Genomic DNA, 20,321 nt, shown 5'->3' with positions numbered 1-20,321 from the left:
ACTAAATAAAGTTATCAAATCGAGTCATGTAGGCCTATACTACTGTGTCAATTTGTTTCTATTGCTATTATATTATATACTATTAGTTCTTATCTTATATATTACGTCTCCTTTCCATTAGGACTAAAACTGAAAGATTTAAAAACTCCTTCATCCCATTGTCGGTCAGAGTGTTACAAGATCATCTGTCGTCATCGAGTACATAGAAGTCAAATTCATAAAGAGCTGGTTGTGAGTGTGTATGTGTTTCGTGTGTGAATGTTGTTCATATTTGCATCTTTATTGTTTTTGTACAGTAGTTACGCTGATGTTGTCAATTGTTGTCAAACTGAATTTCCATTTGATTGGATCAATAAAATTATCTTATCTTATAGGCCTATTATTTTACAGACGTTACTTCAAAAAAAGATGATAACAGATGATTTCATGTGTCAATCTAGTCATGCATATTAATAATCAAGGACTTAAAGTCTTAAACTCTGCTAGATCGTTGGTTTTCCTGGCAGATTCATGCAGCCCATTCCATTCTCTGATGGTACTAGCGAAAAAGGAGCACTTGTATGAATTAGTTCTAGCGTAAGGAATAAGAAATGTGCCTCTATTTTATGTCTTTTTGAGTGTTTCATTATGTTTGCTATGTTATATGATAATTTTACTTATTTTATTTTTCATATGAATAAACACTTATTATTTGCACCTTACATCAATGTGTGAGTCAAAGAAAGCTAATTTAAAGTAAACTCCAAGATTGTACAGTGCATGGCGGCTCATGATGATAAGTGAATATGTGCTCTCCACTTAAGTGATGTCGCTTCGAACTTCGAGTACCAGTTTCAATGAATTCCTTCAGTGTAAGTTTATCGTCAAGGGAGGCTACGCATCCTTGAGATAGTTTCAGTGATTTTATAATGTTTATAACGAGAGAGAATTGTTGTACGATTTCTTTTATTTCCTGAGTCATTGTTTTATGATGAGTCCAAGTTTGAAAGCATAAATGTTCTGTGTGAACAATACTAAATATAGCTTATTATAATATAGACAAAATAAAATTGATATAAGATAAAATAAATATACTAGACTATTGTAATAATATTTTTAAACAAAATCTAGCTCACTACAATAACACAACCTTTCAGTCTCACGTTCTGGAGTCGTCTGTCCTTAGACAAATGACGAGAATGCCACCTAACTTGCATTATTCACAACCAATCGCTAACCTCTTCCCGCCGTCACCATAGAAACACAAATTAACTCCATAACATTAAAGCAGCAGTAACTTTTTTTTGGATAAAGCAAAAGGCTGACAATGACTTTATTTTGAAAGGATATTAAAATTTCATTTACTTGTTGTTTGAAAGACTAAGCACCAATTAAGGTTTTAAGATGTTAGGCGGCATTGATAAAGCTTCCACGAACTTGTTGGTTTCAACTTGGTTCATCCACTAAAATTATAATTTAGTTAAATCTTTCAAACTTAAGATACTTAAACATCAATAAAGCTCACTGACTGACAAGTCTTAAAATACAGACCGAACGCTTTCATTACGACTTCACTCACTGACCATCAGAGAAAACACTAAGTTTAATTTTTTTTTAAACTTTTATTCAACTGATTGTACATATTAATAATTTTATGACAAAACAACAACTTATAAATATTAACTTGTATAAACATATTTACACACAACCAATGCAAAGTAACAATGAAACAAGTTCCATGATATAAACAGCTTCATGACAAAGTGAATACTGCAATGTGAGCTAAACATGAATGCACATTGAATTTGCTTTGGAGCAGTATTTTCAAGTTAAAGAAAGATAACTCATATATCAGTGAGCATTGAGACACAACTAGCATTTAAAAAAATGTATAGTCTCCCTTTATTGCAACCACTGTGGTCCCTGGAATGTTTGATATTGTCATACAAATATTACATTTGTATGAGTTTTGTATTGTAATGAATATCTTTAGACATTTACTGGTTTTGCTGAATGTTTCCCAACTTTGTGCTCAACCAGAAATTAACCTAAAAAACTAATAAAGAGTTAAGTCATCAGCTATAAATAGGTACAGATATAGGAGTACATCAATTAGAAAGAAACATGTCAAATTTACTCCGATTCCTTTGTAACAGTTCTTTAGATTTCAACTAGAATGAAGGGGCCTCAAGGTCTGACACCCGACTCGAGCAGAGTTGTGTTTACTGAGCGCCTAAAAGCAGCACGGAAAAACCTTCTCCCAGATACCCCTCCCCCTCCTGGTCTACAAATGAGATAGGACAATAGCGCTCTGAGCATGCTTTAAGCATGAAAGTAGCTCTATATAAAAGCTATATGTGAAAACTATATTAAAGTCATTACCTGGATAGGCTATCATACAGTCTCGTTTGGCTATAATATAGGGAGTCACAGAACTAGGAAGACTACTAGTATACAATGTATATCATGAAACAGGTACATCTACTATGAATATTCCATTTTGTTGTCTCACATTTTTTACATGTGATGTCAGCTGAACTATAATGTCAGTTATAGGATATGCTATCTTCAACTAAACTATAGGTTGATTTCAGTCATAGAATATGTTCATATCAGCAATACAATATATTGACGCCACTTACTCTATACATTAGTGGCACCAAATCTGTTACTATTTGTTCACTAGATCTACAACTTGACATTTAGATATTATCGGAAGACAAGTTGGCTTTCAGATGAATAGTGACATTAAAAACATAGGCTTACATTGGAATGAGAAATTGAGTATACAATATATACATTAAAATAGTTGCTCAGTAAACAGACAACAAGGCACTTTATTTTATTTGGATGGTAATTCAATATAGAACAAAACTGTTAAGTCTAAAAATATTTCAGCAGATTGAACACAATAGTTTAGAGATGTATGAATACGTAAAACCTTGAAGCAATAAAATGCAATTTATTCTTCAGCTGAACAAATAATTTGCAAAGTCTTTTTCTCTGTGAGTCCTTTTAAATTATCCCTAAACTTTAAATTATGTTACCATCTTTGATTTAGCAAAAATTAACAATTGAATGTCACCCATGATCACAATATGGAAAACACATTATTTTAAAGTCATCAACTTGCTATTAGATTCAAAAGTCCATGTCTGGCTGGACACAGTGAACCATGTGCTACAAAGCAGAAAAAATGTTGAAAATACCGAAAACAATTATGTTAAAATACCCATAACGCACTGCACAGCATCCATTTATCTTGACATAGATCTAGCCTAGTGTATTCTATGTTCCATTAATATCAATGTATTTCAGTTTTGGGGGATCATGGGATAGGAGGAAGTGGGAAGATAAACCCAGAATTTTGTTTTCTTGGTTTTATTAACAGGATACAGTATTTGAAACTAGTACAATTAGCACATGCTCATTAGTTCCTTCTAGAATGAATATTACTTTTTTTTAAAATATATTCTATTTGATCCAATCCACTATAATCTTCAAATAGATCCAATTTAAGGAAGAAATATTGTGTAGATTCAGAAAACTTTCACTTTTGATCAAAGGATAGAGAAACACATTAAAAAGACAATTCAGATTGAATGTTCAGAAAAATTCAAAGTAAAAATGATTTATTTTCAAGAAAAAACATTTTAGTTTGAACACAGGAAATAAAAGTATTGCCAACATGGAAGACAAAAAAGATAGGTGGGAAGGTAAAACATTCGAAGAAAAAGTCGTGTCGATCAAAATACAGGAATGTAGCCAGTGGCAGGAATGTAGCCAATGGCAGGAATGTAGCCCGTGGGTCTTAAGTAGTGTCATTATAAAAAAAACAAAATGTAAACAATTCTATGGCAATAAGTCTCAATGAAAAAACATTTTATGGTTGAACAATTGAATTACTACATGTGAATATAAAAACAATACTTCTATTAAATATACAAAGATTTTTAAATCACAGTTTCATACATTTACTGAACTATTTAATTATCAAGATATTCTATTCAAAGTACACAATTTTTTAAAAATTCTATTGATATGTATAAAGTACAAAAAAATGTGTGGCTATAAATACAATGAGATTTATAAATGTATAAATATATAAAAAAGAGATTTTGATTTTATATGAAAGTTTCATTAGTGATACCACTCTACTTAAACACATTCAAAAAATAATTTTAAAAAACCTGGACACAGAGCCAACCTTAAATTACTATTAACTTGGTCTATGAAGTTTTTTATATAGTTTAAAAGTGAATGTTAATCTCTACCAATATTAAGAGTCTGAAAAATTATGAGGATTATTTCCCTTGACTAACCGGCATTTCAAAATGTTCAATGTTAAACTGGTGATCTTCACTTTCAATATTAAATTGGTGATGTTCATCACTTTCAATGTTAAACTGGTGAGGCTGGTTCAATGTCAAACTGGTGAGGCTGGTTCAATGTCAAACTGGAGAGGCTGGTTCAATGTCAAACTGGAAAGGCTGGTTCAATGTCAAACTAGTGATGCATCAGGTTCAATGTCAAACTAGTGATGCATCAGGTTCAATGTCAAACTAGTGATGCATCAGGTTCAATGTCAAACTAGTGATGCATCAGGTTCAATGTCAAACTAGTGATGCATCAGGTTCAATGTCAAACTAGTGATGCACCAGGTTCAATGTCAAACTAGTGATGCACCAGGTTCAATGTCAAAATAATGATGCATCAGGTTGTTAAACTGGTGATGATTTTTCCAACATAGGCTGAGCAGCATTGAAATTAATATTGTTTCGATGTGGGCTTTTTTTTCTCCAAATGCAACTGTTGACAAAATATTTCAGAATTCACTGGTAAAGATATAGCTAAGAGAAACATAGCTCTAGATCTTATCATGTGGAAAGAAGTAATGTCCAAAAAAATTTAATTCAATAAAGAAAAAAGTATTTAGCTATGATATACATATATGTATGTATATATATATATGGACATGTTCGCCGGATGGAGGACAAGCGCATCCCGAAAGTCATCCTCTATGGTTAACTCGCGACTGGCACAAGAAACATAGATGTAATAAAAAATGACCTCAAATCAGTGAACATCAATACTGACAATTGGGAAGACATAGCTCTAGACCGCAACAGGTGGAGAGAGACAGTGACCAAGAAAGCGATGGACAGTGAAAGTACATGGGTCTCAGCCCAGGAAGAAAAACGCACAATCTGAAAAATGGCCAGCTCTTCTACCACCGAAGCAAAAGCCACCTTAACCTGTGCTATCTGTGGATGGGAGTGTCTCTCCAAAATAGGGCTCCACAGCCACATGAGGAAGTGTGCTCTGAGATGAACCATAGTCGTCCTACGACTGAAGGAGGCCAATGATGATGATGACATATATATATATATATATATATATATATATATATATATATATATATATATATATATATATATATATATATATATATATATATATATATATATATATATACACAGTGCTTTTTTTTTTAAAAGAAAAAGGTGCCGGTACTCTGTGATAAATTGATAATATATGTTAAAATTCAAGAAAATTTAATATTTTTTCCCCCACGTTGAAAAAAGTGCCGGTACACCGTACCGGTGCGTACCGTCACAAAAAAAGCATATATATATAAATAAATTTCCAAGTGGTCTCTAGTAAAAGTTTTCACAGTCACAAGTGTAAGTGCTCTATGCAATCTGACTTCATTCTTTTACGACTTTTACATGGCCTGCAAGTTAAGGCAAACAGTCGCTTCTTTCCCCCCGTTAGCTAACATGGATATAAGACATGAGGGAAGATTTCATTTCCACAATAATTGACATGGATACAAAATACGATCAAGGATTTCTTTTCCTCAATATTTTTTAAAAAAAAAGTCTAGAACCTAGTTAACACATACTAATACTTTTTATTTTAGACTTACCAAATAATGACTGTGATGATTAGAATGAAACAAAAGGCAGATATGACAACAATAACGATGACTAATGTCTGGGATGAAGATTCAACTGAAAAAAAAAAAGTGAAATGTTTAGTGCAGTAAATATATCTCACGGACCAACAGTTTACATTTCCCTGAAAAATATTAAATCCAATTTAAGAAAGGATTTTGCATCCAATAATATTTCCTAACCTACAAAGTAAATTGTGATCAGAATTTTATAATATAAATGTACATTGATCTTGACTTATCCTAATGGTAAAAACATTATTGAAACAAAAGCGTTGGCGAAAAAATTATAAATTATTATTGTTTTTTAAAGTTTTCATTGTAAACCTAAACAACAGTGACAGCTTACCTGGCCAAGGTGTGGAAGGAGTGGAAAGTGAAGAAGGTGCAGAAGATATCGCTGAGGTAACATATGTTGTTTCAAGTGTTGGACAATCCCATTCCGTATCTGACTTGTTTGTGCCATTTTTTGTTAGTTTACATTCTGGGACCAATGGCAACTTGTGCGCCTGGCATTTCAGGTCTCGATGAGTTGTGTTTTTATTAAAATGTCTTAAAAACAAAAAAGATTCTATATGTCAAAAAAAAAAGTTTCTATAATGTAAAAGTGTAAAAAGTTTTAAAGTGTTACTAGTGTTGAATGTGGTGTTTTGTTGAAAATGTAGCTCTAGATATTTTATGTAAATCACTAAATGGAGTTCGATTCACACCACACAACATATATTAAAGTCTATGAATAGCTTGATAAGACTTTATAAACTTGAGAAATATTATTTAATACACAATAATGGGACACAGTCCTAATGTCACAGTTCTAAAACAAAACTAACATCTTGCTTGCTAAAAGACTTACTTAGACTTACTTAGACTTAGGTCCTCCCGCGCCGTTCGGCGCATTGGGCGGCAAGCTGTCTCCATAATGATCTGTCACTGGCAATGTCTGAAGCCTCCTCCCATCTGGTGTCCACTGTTCTGAGGTCCTCCATGAAGGTGTGTCGCCAGGTAATACGAGGACGTCCCTGTTTGCGCTTTCCTCGTTTTGGCTTCCATGTTATCGCAACTCTTGGTGTGCGTAATTCATTTTGACGTAGAACATGTCCCGCAAACCTCATGCGACGCTCAGTCACAACCTCACTAAGTGTTCGACTCCCAGTTCGGCATAGGATTTCCTTGTTTGAGATCCGGTCTGTGTAACTGACTCCCAAAATCCGTCTCAGCCATCTCTGTTGAGCCACATTTAGTGTTTTCTCAATTTTGACAGATGACTTCCACGTCTCACATGCATATGTAGCAGTTGGAATGACGATTGTGTTGAGAAGGTGTATTTTTGTCTCGAGTCCAATGGCTTGGCTAGTCCAAATAGGCTGCAGCCTTTGGAAAATGCTCCCTGCCTTTCCTATTCGACATGCTACATCATGGTAAGCATCTCCATCATTTGTTATGATGCTGCCAAGGTACGTGAACTTGTCCAGCTCTTCAAGCTTTGACTCGCCAAGTCTGATGGGGACACCCTTTGCCTTATATCCCACTCGCATAATTTTAGTCTTATCCAAGTTTATGCGGAGGCCAATTTTGGGTGCCTCTCTGTCTAGGCTCTCCGTCATTTCTTGAATGCATTTATTTGTAGCCCCGAGTAGTGCAACATCATCAGCAAAGTCCAAGTCCGTCAATCGGAGTTGTTCATGCCATGGAATACCAAAGGCAGTCTGGTTCATTGCTCTCCTCATTATGTAGTCAATGGCTAGGAGGAAAAGGAAGGGAGATAAGATGCACCCCTGTCTCACACCTGTCTCGATTGTAAAAAACTCGGTTGTTCCCTCTTCTGTTTTAATGCAGCAACTAGACTGACTGTAAAGGTGTCGTAGGATCTGGACGAATTTTTCTGGGATACCGTATTCTCTAACTATTTTCCATAGTGATTCTCGGTGGACACTATCAAACGCTTTTTTGAAGTCCACAAAACTGATCGTTAGCCGTTGTTGGTACTCAAGACTTTGTTCTATGATATTTCGTAAAACGAAAATCTGCTCTGTACATGATCTGCCTCTTCGGAACCCTGCTTGTTCTTCTCTGAGCCTTTCATCTACAGACTGTTGAAGCCGTCTCAACAAAACAGTGCTGAAAACTTTGCCTGGGACAGAGAGGAGAGTAATGCCCCTCCAGTTGTTGCAGTCTGCCAAGTTGCCCTTTTTTGGAAGCTTTACAATCACTCCCTTTTGCCAGTCCTCTGGGACTTTTGAAGTTCGCCAACAGAGATTTAAGAGATCAGTCATTCTGTTAACAATGCACTGTCCCCCATATTTTAGCATTTCTGCTGATATCATGTCTAGTCCTGGTGCTTTGTTATTCTTTAGCACTGCTATGGCCATGGTAACCTCCTCAGCAGTTATTGGGTCTGTCTTGACCTTGAGATCATTGTCTGGAGAGGGGTCCTTGAATATGTAAGTTAGGTCTGGCGACAGTTGGTTAAGGGTCTCTTTAAAGTGCTCTACCCATCTTGCATCCTGTTCTTCTTTGGTTAGCAAAGTTTTGCCTTGCTTGTCTTTTATTGGTGCCCCATGTCCACTCTTTGCTCCAGTGAGATCTCGGACAATACGATGGAGGGTTTTTGTGTCATTTCTGCTTGCAGCTGCTTGTGCCTCTTGTCCCTTCTGCTCAATCCAGTCCCGTTTATCTTGCCGACAGCTTCTCTTTACTTTCAGATCTGCTTCCCTATAGGCTTCTTCCGCTAGGCTGCGATCCTGTGTTTCATTTTTCTGATCTCGTCTACGTTTGGCCTCTTTCCTCTTTCCTCTAAAAGAGTGAGTTCGTTACTTAACTGTCATCTTCCCATAATACCTTATTTTGTTAAAATCCCATCATTCCCTAGTTCCGTCTAAAATAGTCTATTTATAGTCTCGTCACTTTCCCAATCACGTTAGCCTTACCTATAACACTAGTGAATATTCCCCTAAAGTACAAACAAGGTATTACTTACCCTGGTGGGCACGGCCTACAAGTACAACTGGTAGGGTTGTAGTATTCTCCCTTTGTACATGGGGAACTTTCACATGCTATTGTCTCCGGAGGTTTATGTGTTGTCATGGCAACAGTACCATTAAGTAATTGTAAAATAATCCCTGCAATATTTAAAATTAATTTTTTAAATTTTTAGTTCAAGACTAATTACTATAAAAGACATGCTGAGCCCTTAACTATTGTGCCAAAGACAATGAATTTAGACACAATATGTAATACAAAAATACTGGCTTAGTCTATGTCTAGTTGACAATTTAAGCAATCCTTATTGTACTTATGCCTACACATTTTCTTTGACAGCGCAAGTCAAATAGAGAATGTGAGAATGAATGAGAAATTGGATAAGAACTCCAGGACATACAAGTTGAGAATTCATTTATGTTTTTACCATTCCACAAGGCTACCCCATTTTTGTTTACTTTCAATAAATTAGTATTAATAGAAATGAAAATGTGAAAAAACCTCACAGCATTTATTGGACCTGGGCTAATCTTATTATGTTTTCTAAACTTACTTATTCTAGTATTGGAAAAAAGTTAAATAGCATTCTAGATGGTTTTTTTTTTATTGATCTCAGACAAAATGCTACAGTACATTCAAGAAGAACATAAAGACCTATCTGTTGAAAAAACTTTTTTAGATTAGTTTGTCATTTTAGCTCTCCTGTTTATGTTTGTAATGTTATCACAGCGCCTTGAGCCTACATCAAGTTGTAAAATGTTTTACTTATTTCGGATGTTCCTTCAGAGTTGAAGATAATTACTTCCTAGTCCAAACCTCCCGCAGGACGACGGGGGGGGGGGGGGGGGGGGGGGGAAGGGTTCGAACGCGGGACCATCGATAAGTCTGCACGACAGTCCAGTGCGTAAACCGCACGACCAGGCTCTATAAATTAAAATATTATTATTATTGGGTTGGTAGACAATAATTGTTATTAATCTAGCCCCATTGGGGGGTTTTCATTATTTCATCAAGAAAAGAATAGTATTTGAACTCTTTAGTTATGCTAACGTTTCTTTACAGATGAAACAGAGGTGAATAAAAATAATTTTCTGTTCTGCCAAACGGTATTATGCTAACATATCTTCAGGTTTACCTAGCAAGCAAAAGATCTGTTAGTAAAATCAGAAAATTTAGATACCAACCAGTACAGTAACTTTTACAAATTAAGTAGTAGCTAAAATGCATTAAATGCTCAATCAAAGAAGTTAATTAGGTCTTTCAGTGTTTTAAGACCAGCACAGGCATTAGCATAGAGTACAACTGGCAGCTAGAGAATAAAGCCCGTCAATATTTGAGACTTAAAGGAAAGGTACCCTAGAAACAGATGAAGATGATGAGATGAGAATTAAAAATCAATCTCCAGCATACGTTTTTTTCTGTATTAAATGTGGCAAAATATATCTGTCACTACTGTATCTGCACAACCAGGATAGATATTGCTTTCTTCCTTAATCTTTGAAATCAAAAGCAAGCCTTTATACTAAAAAAAACATCGAATAGAAAGAATTCATTTTTTACCAAGAAACTCGGAATGGAACAGGTTTTGCATGTCTGTATTGGACAGGAAAAACAATATATTTTTTGTGGGCCCCCAACCCATTACAAGACATTCTTAAACTCATTATATTTCTAAAGCTGTTTTGTTGTGTAAAAAAAAAATCCACATTTAGTACTTGTACAGTACAATTTCAACCTAAAAGCTGGTTGGATCGTTTGCTGCCCAAAAAATGAACCAATTTATGAATAATTCATCTTGCTTTTCCTCTAGAAATAAAAATTTAAAAAATTAAGTTGGATTTTTCTACTATTCAAGTAACACTACTAATAGTAATTTTAAATTTTAGCAAGCAGGTATCCAAAATGGAATCATAGCCTCCAACACTACATCGTCAAATAGGTTTCTAGAAGCAACAGAAAGTTGTCTAACACCAATTATCAACATATAAGCAGAATGTTCAGCCCTCAAAGCCACCATAAATATGTACGTGTCTTTGTCTCATCCTATCTATTATGAAAATAAACACTTTGAGATAAGTGCACCTGGTGAAGACTTTGAGATACGTGCACCTTGTGAAGACGTTGAGATAAGTGCACCTGGTGAAGACTTTGAGATAAGTGCACCTTGTGAAGACTTTGAGATAAGTGCAGCTTGTGAAGACGTTGAGATAAGTGCACCTGGTGAAGACGTTGAGATAAGTGCACCCTGTGAAGATGTTGAGATAAGTGCACCTTGTGAAGACTTTGAGATAAGTGCACCATGTAAAGATGTTGAGATAAGTGCACCTGGTGAAGACTTTGAGATAAGTGCAGCTTGTGAAGACGTTGAGATAAGTGCACCTGGTGAAGACGTTGAGATAAGTGCACCCTATGAAGATGTTGAGATAAGTGCACCTTGTGAAGACTTTGAGATAAGTGCACCCTGTGAAGACTTTGAGATAAGTGCACCCTGTGAAGACTTTGAGATAAGTGCACCCTGTGAAGACGTTGAGATAAGTGCACCCTGTGAAGACGTTGAGATAAGTGCACCCGGTGAAGACTTTGAGATAAGTGCAGCTTGTGAAGACGTTGAGATAAGTGCACCTTGTGAAGACTTTGAGATAAGTGCACCTTGTGAAGACTTTGAGATAAGTGCACCCTGTGAAGATGTTGAGATAAGTGCACCTTGGGAAGACTTTGAGATAAGTGCACCCTGTGAAGATTAGGGCTCAAATTTCCAGGCTCAAACTGAAGCTATCAGTATTGCACTACTACAGACAGTAGAAAACAAGTTCTATTTTGGAATAGTCGCACCTTCAAATATTCTTGTCATCCCACATAGCCAAAGAGAGTTAACAACTTTAATCCTGAAAATCCACCTTTCTTCTTCATTCTCATTTTTATGTTGGAGAGTTCAAACGAACTGTAATGTATTCCTATATCAGCGATGGACTGTTCAGTGGTTTTTCCAGATCAGACAGATCTTTATATAGTTTTTTCTTTTAAAGGGGGTTTAAGGGCCCAGTGTTTAAGAGTATGCAGCTATGCTGGTTGATATTATCTGGTGATGCTCAACAAGGGCTTATTTCACTAATACTATTTTTAGCATCCAGAAAATATTCTGTTGTGTCCAGTTCTAATGTTGGTCTGTCATCTGGACAGCTTGTAACAGACGTCATGATCATCCACCATGTAATGACAAATTTTAACATCTCAGTCACATTACAATGAATCCCTAGGCACATAGGCATCATAAGAAATGAACAGGCAGATTAAAGGTGGTGTCTTCTATGTAACAACCAGAAAGTACATTCAACTAACTGTGGGAAGCGTGATCGAGAGGCCAAGTACGCTTGAACTTGGCTTAGCTACCTAGAAGGGGGCTCGAGGTTCGACACCCGACTCAGGCAGAGATGTGTTTACTGTGCGCCTAAAGGCAGCACGGAAAACCATCTCCAAATGAGATTGGACCAAAAGCGCTTTGAGCATGCTATAAGCATGAAAGTAGCGCAATAAAATCTATAATAATAATAACTACAACACTGTCAAGTCAATGCTAAGGTTAGGGAAAGTACATTCAACTACAACACTGCCAAATCAATGTTAAGGTTAGGGAAAGTACAGTCAACTAAACACTGTCAAGTCAATGTTAGGGTTAGGGAAAGTACATTCAACTACAACACTGTCAAGTCAATGTTAGGGTTAGGGAAAGTACATTCAACTGCCACTTGGAATGCCCCAATTTAGTAGACCCCTATTATTACCCTATATAACTAATACTGGTGTATGGCAGTGGAAAATGCTGAGAAGAACACTACTTTTCCTTGGCACAGACTGCAAAAGAGCTTACAGCTCAGCAGCCAAAAGAAAAAGAATCATCAAATAGGTACAAGAATCAATTAGAAACCAGCATATAAAGACTTCAGAGGTGCGGTGGCTGAGCAGTAAAGCGCTTGGCATCCGAACCAGAGTCCTGAGTTCAAATCCTAGGATATTTTTAAATTTCAGGATCTTTGGGTGCCTCTGAGTACACCCAGCTCTAATGGGTACCGGACATTAGTTGGGGAAAAGTAAAAGCGGTTGGTCATTGTGCTGTCACATGACACCCTCGTTAACCATTGGCAAAAGAAATAGATGACATCATCTGCCCTATAGATCGCAAGGTCTGAAAGGGGAAATTTTTTACAAAAATAACACTTCATCTAATTATCTCAAAAAATTACTTATTTGAGTTATTTCTTCCAAATATGTTGCTGTATTTATAATAACCTAAATTACTTTGGTAACCAATAGACTACTTAAATATTTTTGGGGGGTAACAGTCATTTGGTTATTCAGTCCTGAAAAGAAAGCAGTTGAAGTTGTCTCATTTCAATTACAACGAGGGTGAAAGATATGGGGGGAAATCTCCATTCAAAACTAAAAGACAGAGCCGCCAATTTTGAAATGCTGATGACTAGTACACCAACATATCCGATCAAACTCTTGGTATTTATTCACTGTACAAGAGCAATTTTGAAATCATCTTTTAGATGTAGAGAAATTAGTAGCTATGATGAGCATGCACGGGACCACCACTGGCAAAAGACATGTTTTAAAAAAGTTTCAACCATCACTGAGGGTTTTTTTCTTTCTTGGGAGAAATTAGATTAGAGTGACTAATAATGGTGCCAACTACTAATAAAGTTGGTTAATTTTTTTTTTTTTTTCACAAGTGTCAGTAAATAAAATGGTTCATCATAGGTTTAATAAGCATTATAAGGCAGGGCATCGAGCTAGATCTATAGAGATTTAATCAAGGTGTATCTTTTCTACAGTAGTCACTACTATAGATCTAGATCTGTCTAGAAACATATAATTATAATGTAACAGAACAATGATAAATTTTACAAGATCTAAAATTAAAATATTGCTGTGACAGTTTAGTTAGTGATAATCTGATATCATCATAAGTCAGTGTTACACTACTTTTACTACTTACTACTTAGACTTAGACTGACTTAGTCTTAGAGTAGACTTTAGAATACTATAGATCTATTATAATCTATATTATTACAACTGAATTAAAGATATTATATAGATCTATCTATATCAGTATCAGATAAGATTATAATTATAAGATCTATCAATAATCATCTAAATCTAGATCTAACTCATTTCAGTAACCAATGAATATTTAATATTATAATTAATATAAAAATATAATATATTGACCATATATTGGATATACCCAGCAGGCCAGGCAATCGAATCATAGAGTCTATATTTGATAGAAATAGTTAATAATAATAGAGATCTAGAATCTAGATCTAGTAGCTTTATAATAGATCTATTTATTAGAAATCTAAAAAATTTTGTTTCAAATGCTTAGTTTAATCTAACTAATCATGTCTATTTCTAATCATAAATCATTAAATGTATACGCCATACGCCTTTTATTTATAATTTATACGTATATTATTATATTATAAACGCTTACAAACCTAATGCGACAAAAATATAATAAACGCATGATTTTTTCATAGCCAGAAAAGTCTAGCTAACGTCGGCATTGTTGCGATTATGATACGACTTATGGTCCAGTGGGGCATCCATACATCATTTAGACTCAAGTCTCAAGCTTCTTTTCTAGAGATCTAGAATCTAAACATTCATGCAAAATGGACTAAAAATAATGCTTAACTTCTAAAGGAGAAATCCGATAATAAAGGTCAAGGTCAAATAAGTGTTTCCGACCAGTCTGCTTATTCATTTATTGTTGTTGTTTGTTTTTTTTAATTATTAATTAAATATTAATAAAATATGTAATCAATATTGTAAAACCAAATCTCATTTTTTATGATAATAGATTATTCAAATTTATAATTTTGACACACCTCTCCTGAACCTCGTGCATGATAATTTTCATTGATTGCCTGTGTAGCACTACCGCCCCTATGCCGCCTATACTAACATATACTTCATATAGACTCTAGATCCAGATACACCTATGCCTAAGGCTATGAATATGACCATCTTAGATCTAGAAAATAGATCTAGATCTCATAATCTCAATGTAGTTTTGTAGACTATTATACAAGACTCGCCATATTTCTTCAAAATCTTGAGAAGATAGCCATTTATAATTTATAATAATAGATCTAGATTCGACATTCTAGATCTATCAGTTTTCTTGAAATTCAAGAAGTACAAATCGCTTTAAAAAAAAAAAAAAAAAAATATATATATATAAACATTCTGCTAGAACAGGAAGTAATTTTAACCTAGCTTAGAGAATACAGTGAGTATTGGCGTTTAGTCTACATGATTTTAAACAAATTTTTAAAATAAAATATAGGTCTAGGAAAGGGAGGACAAAAAGGCTATGATGAATTGCAACATTTTGTAGACAATTTTGCAAGCTTACTATATTTGTAATTGTTTCATACAGATCTAGAGTTTGTTTTTTTTGTTTTGTTTTTTTGGGGTTTTCCACAGCTCGATTAAGTTTGCTAAGCAGAGCATGGATCCGAACTGTATATATTTTATACCTCTGAATTTTAAACTCTTGAGTAAACAGCATTGCTTTATTCATGAACAATCACACTGCCTTCCCTTTTTTTTTTTCACTATTCGATGATGAATGTTTTTGCCAGATCCATTTGATTGCAATCAGATATTATAATTAATGCACAGCTAATAAGATTAAAAAAGTGAAATTTTGATAAAACTATAGACAAAAAAAAAGAATTGCTTTCATGGCCATTATATGGTTAAATTTAATTGCCTTTTATATTGATCTACATATAGACAGTGAAATTAAGCAAACCAAGTATAGGCCTCTCACTATTTTACGTGCGAAAAAAAAAGGATAATGGCGTAATATTAGAAGCTTCATAATAAATGATATAATTCGAAATTATTAGTGGACGATGTTTAAGCATATTTTAGTTCATTATTAATAGCTTTATGCCATTGGCTACTTCTCAGATGTGTGCTATATATATATATAAATTTACTTCTATACGAATCTCATTATCGTTCGTATGACACACATATTGTCTGACAGTATCCTGTGTATCAGATCAGTACAAGTGTGTACATTGTTGTTCTCTATGACACATTTGTCTACCAGATCTACTAGTCCTTACTAGCTCTCAATAGGCCTACTATAATAGTGTGTTTGCGTGTGTGTTTGCAGGTTATTATTTTTCCGACGCCAGACTATATGGATAACGCTAGTGTAGAAATTAAGCTTTGTGTGGGATTGACGTAAATATATAGTGGAGGTAACTCCTGGTACTGAGAGAGGTGGTGCGTGGGCGGGGAGGGGGGGGGGGGCGCTCAGTAACCTATGGCCTACATAGTTTATGGCAATACAAAGACACTCGTTATTTAATGCTTCATTCATAAAACGTATATCGGTCTACTGTGTGTTGGGCTAGCATCTACACCATCTGCATTCAATACATTCATAGAATAGGTTATACCAAGATCTAGATCTAGATCCCGACTTTTTTTTTCTGTATTCATAAATATTTCATTCATTCAGCATGAACTTTGAGTTACTGGGCAGCGTATATTTTAAAGGCTTTGCGTTTAACATGATGAAACGCTGAAAAATAAATTATTTATACATCCTCTATACATCTTCTGCATCAGAAAAGCAACAGAAATATATATATATATATATATATATATATATATATATATATATATATATATATATATATATATATATATATATAATATATATATATATATATTTATGGCTCCTTTTGTCTCGAAAGGCAATGGATGCGCCCAAATGAGTCACTGGTTTTGGCTTAATCTTGAGACGGGGCAGAATCTGGTGTGGCTAATCAAGCCAATTCTAGAACGGCAGACTTTGCCACAATTCGTACATGTGTATGCCTCTGATTTAGGGCTAGCAGACAGGGCAGCTTTCTTTTTATCCCTCTTGATTAAAGCCGCTTCAATTCTTTTGTTCTCAGCAAGGGTTGTCCCAGCACGCACAGTCTGTCTCCATGCACTCCGGTCTTTGGCTATGTTTTCCCACATACTTTCGCTGATGCCTGAGGCTCTCATGTCTCGCTTGCAGACATCTCTATATGTTAGTCTTGGGCGGCCCTTGGGTCTGACTCCTTCCACAAGCTCAGCATATAAGATATCTTTCGGGATTCTGCCGTCTGGCATGCGGGTGACATGTCCGAGCCAGCGTAATCTTCTTTGTGTCAGGAGAGCATACATGCTGTTCATATTGGCCAATCTTAAAACTTCCTGATTGGAGACATGGTCCCTCCAAGAGATGCCCATTATGCGTCTCAGGCAGCGCAAGTGGAAATATATATATATTATATATATATATATATATATATATATATATATGTGTGTGCGTGTGTGTGTATGTATGTATATATATATATATATATAAATATATATATATATATATATATATATGTATGTATGTATGTGTGCGTGTGTGTGTGTGTGTGTAACTTAATACCAGAGGACAATGGACAAAATCATGCAGGCAAAATCTTACCAGCAGAACAAGTAGGCTACTTAGTCAAACAATAGTACAATCCCAACGTAAGGTACTATGATTTAAAAACAATAAGTCGCAAGAGTCTGGGGTACAGTATGAATAGTCTAAGGGTATCTACACTCACCAGGGTATTTACATTCGCCCGGGGCGAGAGGCCAAGTGCGCTTGAACTTGGCTACCTAGAAGGGGGCTCGAGGTTCGACACCCGACTCGGGCAGAGTTGTGTTTACTGAGCGCCTAAAGGCAGCACGGAAAAACCAACTCCTAGATACCCCCCCCCCACCCCCCACCGGTCCACAAATGAGATTGGACCAAAAGCGCTCTGAGCATGCTATAAGCATGAAAGTACCGCTATATAAAAGCTATAATAATAATGACACTCGCCCCGGGCCCCGCGTACTGCTAAGGCCGCCTGTGGTTAAAAGCAAATAAATAATTATGTGGCAAATTTGTACAAGGATTCCAGCTCCCGTGGCCTTTCGGTGAAAAGGTTAGTAGGCCTAAGTGGAAGCGCATAGACGAACAGCGAGTAGGCGAAATTGGCTCCAAGTGGGTCATATCGATGGGCTTAGGTAACGTAATGCATTAGTATCTGAGACCCGGCTTAGGGACTCAATAAAGGCCTATAATAATTCATTCCAAACCAGCCGCAACACTGTTCATCATCCCGCAACTGGGGTGCCATTCTCCCCACGGAGACGTTCCTTCTTAACAGAGACAGCAGTGGGCAGAGGCTACTAAATGACCCACTTCGCAGCTCCGACATAGGCCTATAAATCCATTCCATTCTGGACTTGTTCACAGACTTTGACACGCTAGATAATAATATTATGATGGCCGGATTCTCTGCCATTTTTTTGGTTTAGCTTGGCTTGGATTCTCCCTGACTAGTCGTATATATGTTAGAGATAAGTTCTGCTAAGTCATTGACTGATTCAGGCAAACCTTCCAGCATGCTCTAATGGCACTAGGGAAGAAGGAGCGAATTTGTATAAGCATATGGAACAAGAGATGTGCCTTTGCCTTTCTGAGCAATTTTTTAGGATGTGTTTAATTATTGTTATTGTCTAAAAGTTCCCCTTTCAGACCTTGTGGTCTATAGGGTAGATGATGTAAAGGTCATCTGTTTCTGTGGCCTACGGTTAACGAGGGAGTCATGTGGTCAGCACAACGACCAACCGCCTTTACTTTTCCCCAACTAACGTTAGGTACCCATTAGAGCTGGGTGGACTCAGAGGCGCCCGAAGATCCTGAAGTTAAAAATCCCAGTCTTCACCATGATTCGAACCCCGGACCAAGGTTCGGTAGCCAAGCGCTTTACCGCTCAGCCACCGCGCCTCTAGTGCTTTATAAAATATAGATGTTACTTCAAAAAAGAAGATGATGATTTATGTATTATGTATTTTACTTTCGAGTCATCTGTTCTGAAGTCTTAAGTGTCTTTTTAATTTGGTGATTTTACTCAAGTAATTTTACTAAGGTGTTAATCTAGGTGTTAATCTAGGTGTTAATCTAGGTGTTAATCTAGTCAAATTCGAACATTCGTTATCTTTTTTCTTGAGGCGAGTGCTTCCAAAATTGAGGCCGCATATACACAGATTGGTCGGACCAAGAGTGAATTACATTTCAATTGGGAGCCAACGCATACAATGCAACGGAACTCACATAGTCCAGTGGTGAATAAAGCCGAGTTATTGGTATACTAGTATTTGTTGTTTCATTACAATTTATTAAAAACTCAAGGACTCCCGGTTTCCAAATGGGAGCAGGTGTTAAACCAAGCCCTGCACTCTCTTCGTTCTCTGCTCTGTACCGCTACAAACGAGACACCGCACGAGAGAAAATTCGAGTTCTATCGCAGGTCCACGTTCGGCAAATCACTCCCGACATGGTTAACGTAACCAGGAAAAGTGTTGTTAAAAAAGGGAGTCCGTGCATCATAATATGACAATGGTACAATAGTTGTGGACTTAATCACATGCAACCCACAGTATGCCATTGTAAGACTTCCTGATGGAAGAGAAGAAACAGTGTCATTGCGACATTTGGCCCCCGCTCCAAGAGAGGGAGAATCAGAGGTGTGTCAACATATGGAACATGAAGACCTTGAGCCGGAGACAAACCCTATAACACAGATGCAGGTGCTTACTGACCACGTGACTATGAAACCAATGGCTGCTCCTAAGTCCTAACACACATGTACAACAGGGGGAAAATGGACATCAAGAAGAAGTAAATGCAGGGGCTGAGTCTCCAGTTAGAGAGACGCCGACGTCACCAACTCAAAGCGACGGCAGTATTGGTCCTGGTAGATATAACCTAAGACGAAGAACAAGCAGACCTAATTATAAGGTCTAACATTTATTTAATTATTTTTCCATATCACAAGTTCTAACTCAGTATCTGTAGGCTTAATATGACACACTTAGAACTGATTGTTTTATAGTGTATAGCTTTTCTAGTTAGACTTTTTGTATTGTATTACTTATTACATTATTATTCAAGACAACTGGTCTTAACATTTGTATGACACTTAGGGACTGATAATTGTATAGTGTAGAACGTGTTTGTTTATAGTTATACAATGCTTTTCAATAGAGTAAATCTGTAAGTATTCTGTAGGGATACTAAGGCCTCCTATATCGTTGTCCTTCACTATTATTTAGCCTACATGTTTATGTTCCTATAACTTTTAGGCGGGGTGAATGTAGTGTAACTGAGTTGATTTTCTGCGTGCGTCCAGCGTGTCAGAAGGTCATGCCCCTGCAGTGTGTGTGTTTCATGTCCAGTGTGTGTGTATGTATAGTACTGCATCAGTGTTATGCGAGACGTGCTGGTTTCATTCACTGTTTACTGTAGTCT

Source organism: Biomphalaria glabrata, chromosome 9 (assembly GCF_947242115.1).
Source record: "Biomphalaria glabrata chromosome 9, xgBioGlab47.1, whole genome shotgun sequence".
NCBI lineage: Eukaryota > Metazoa > Mollusca > Gastropoda > Planorbidae > Biomphalaria > Biomphalaria glabrata.
Note: the sequence above shows the minus strand (reverse complement) of the source record.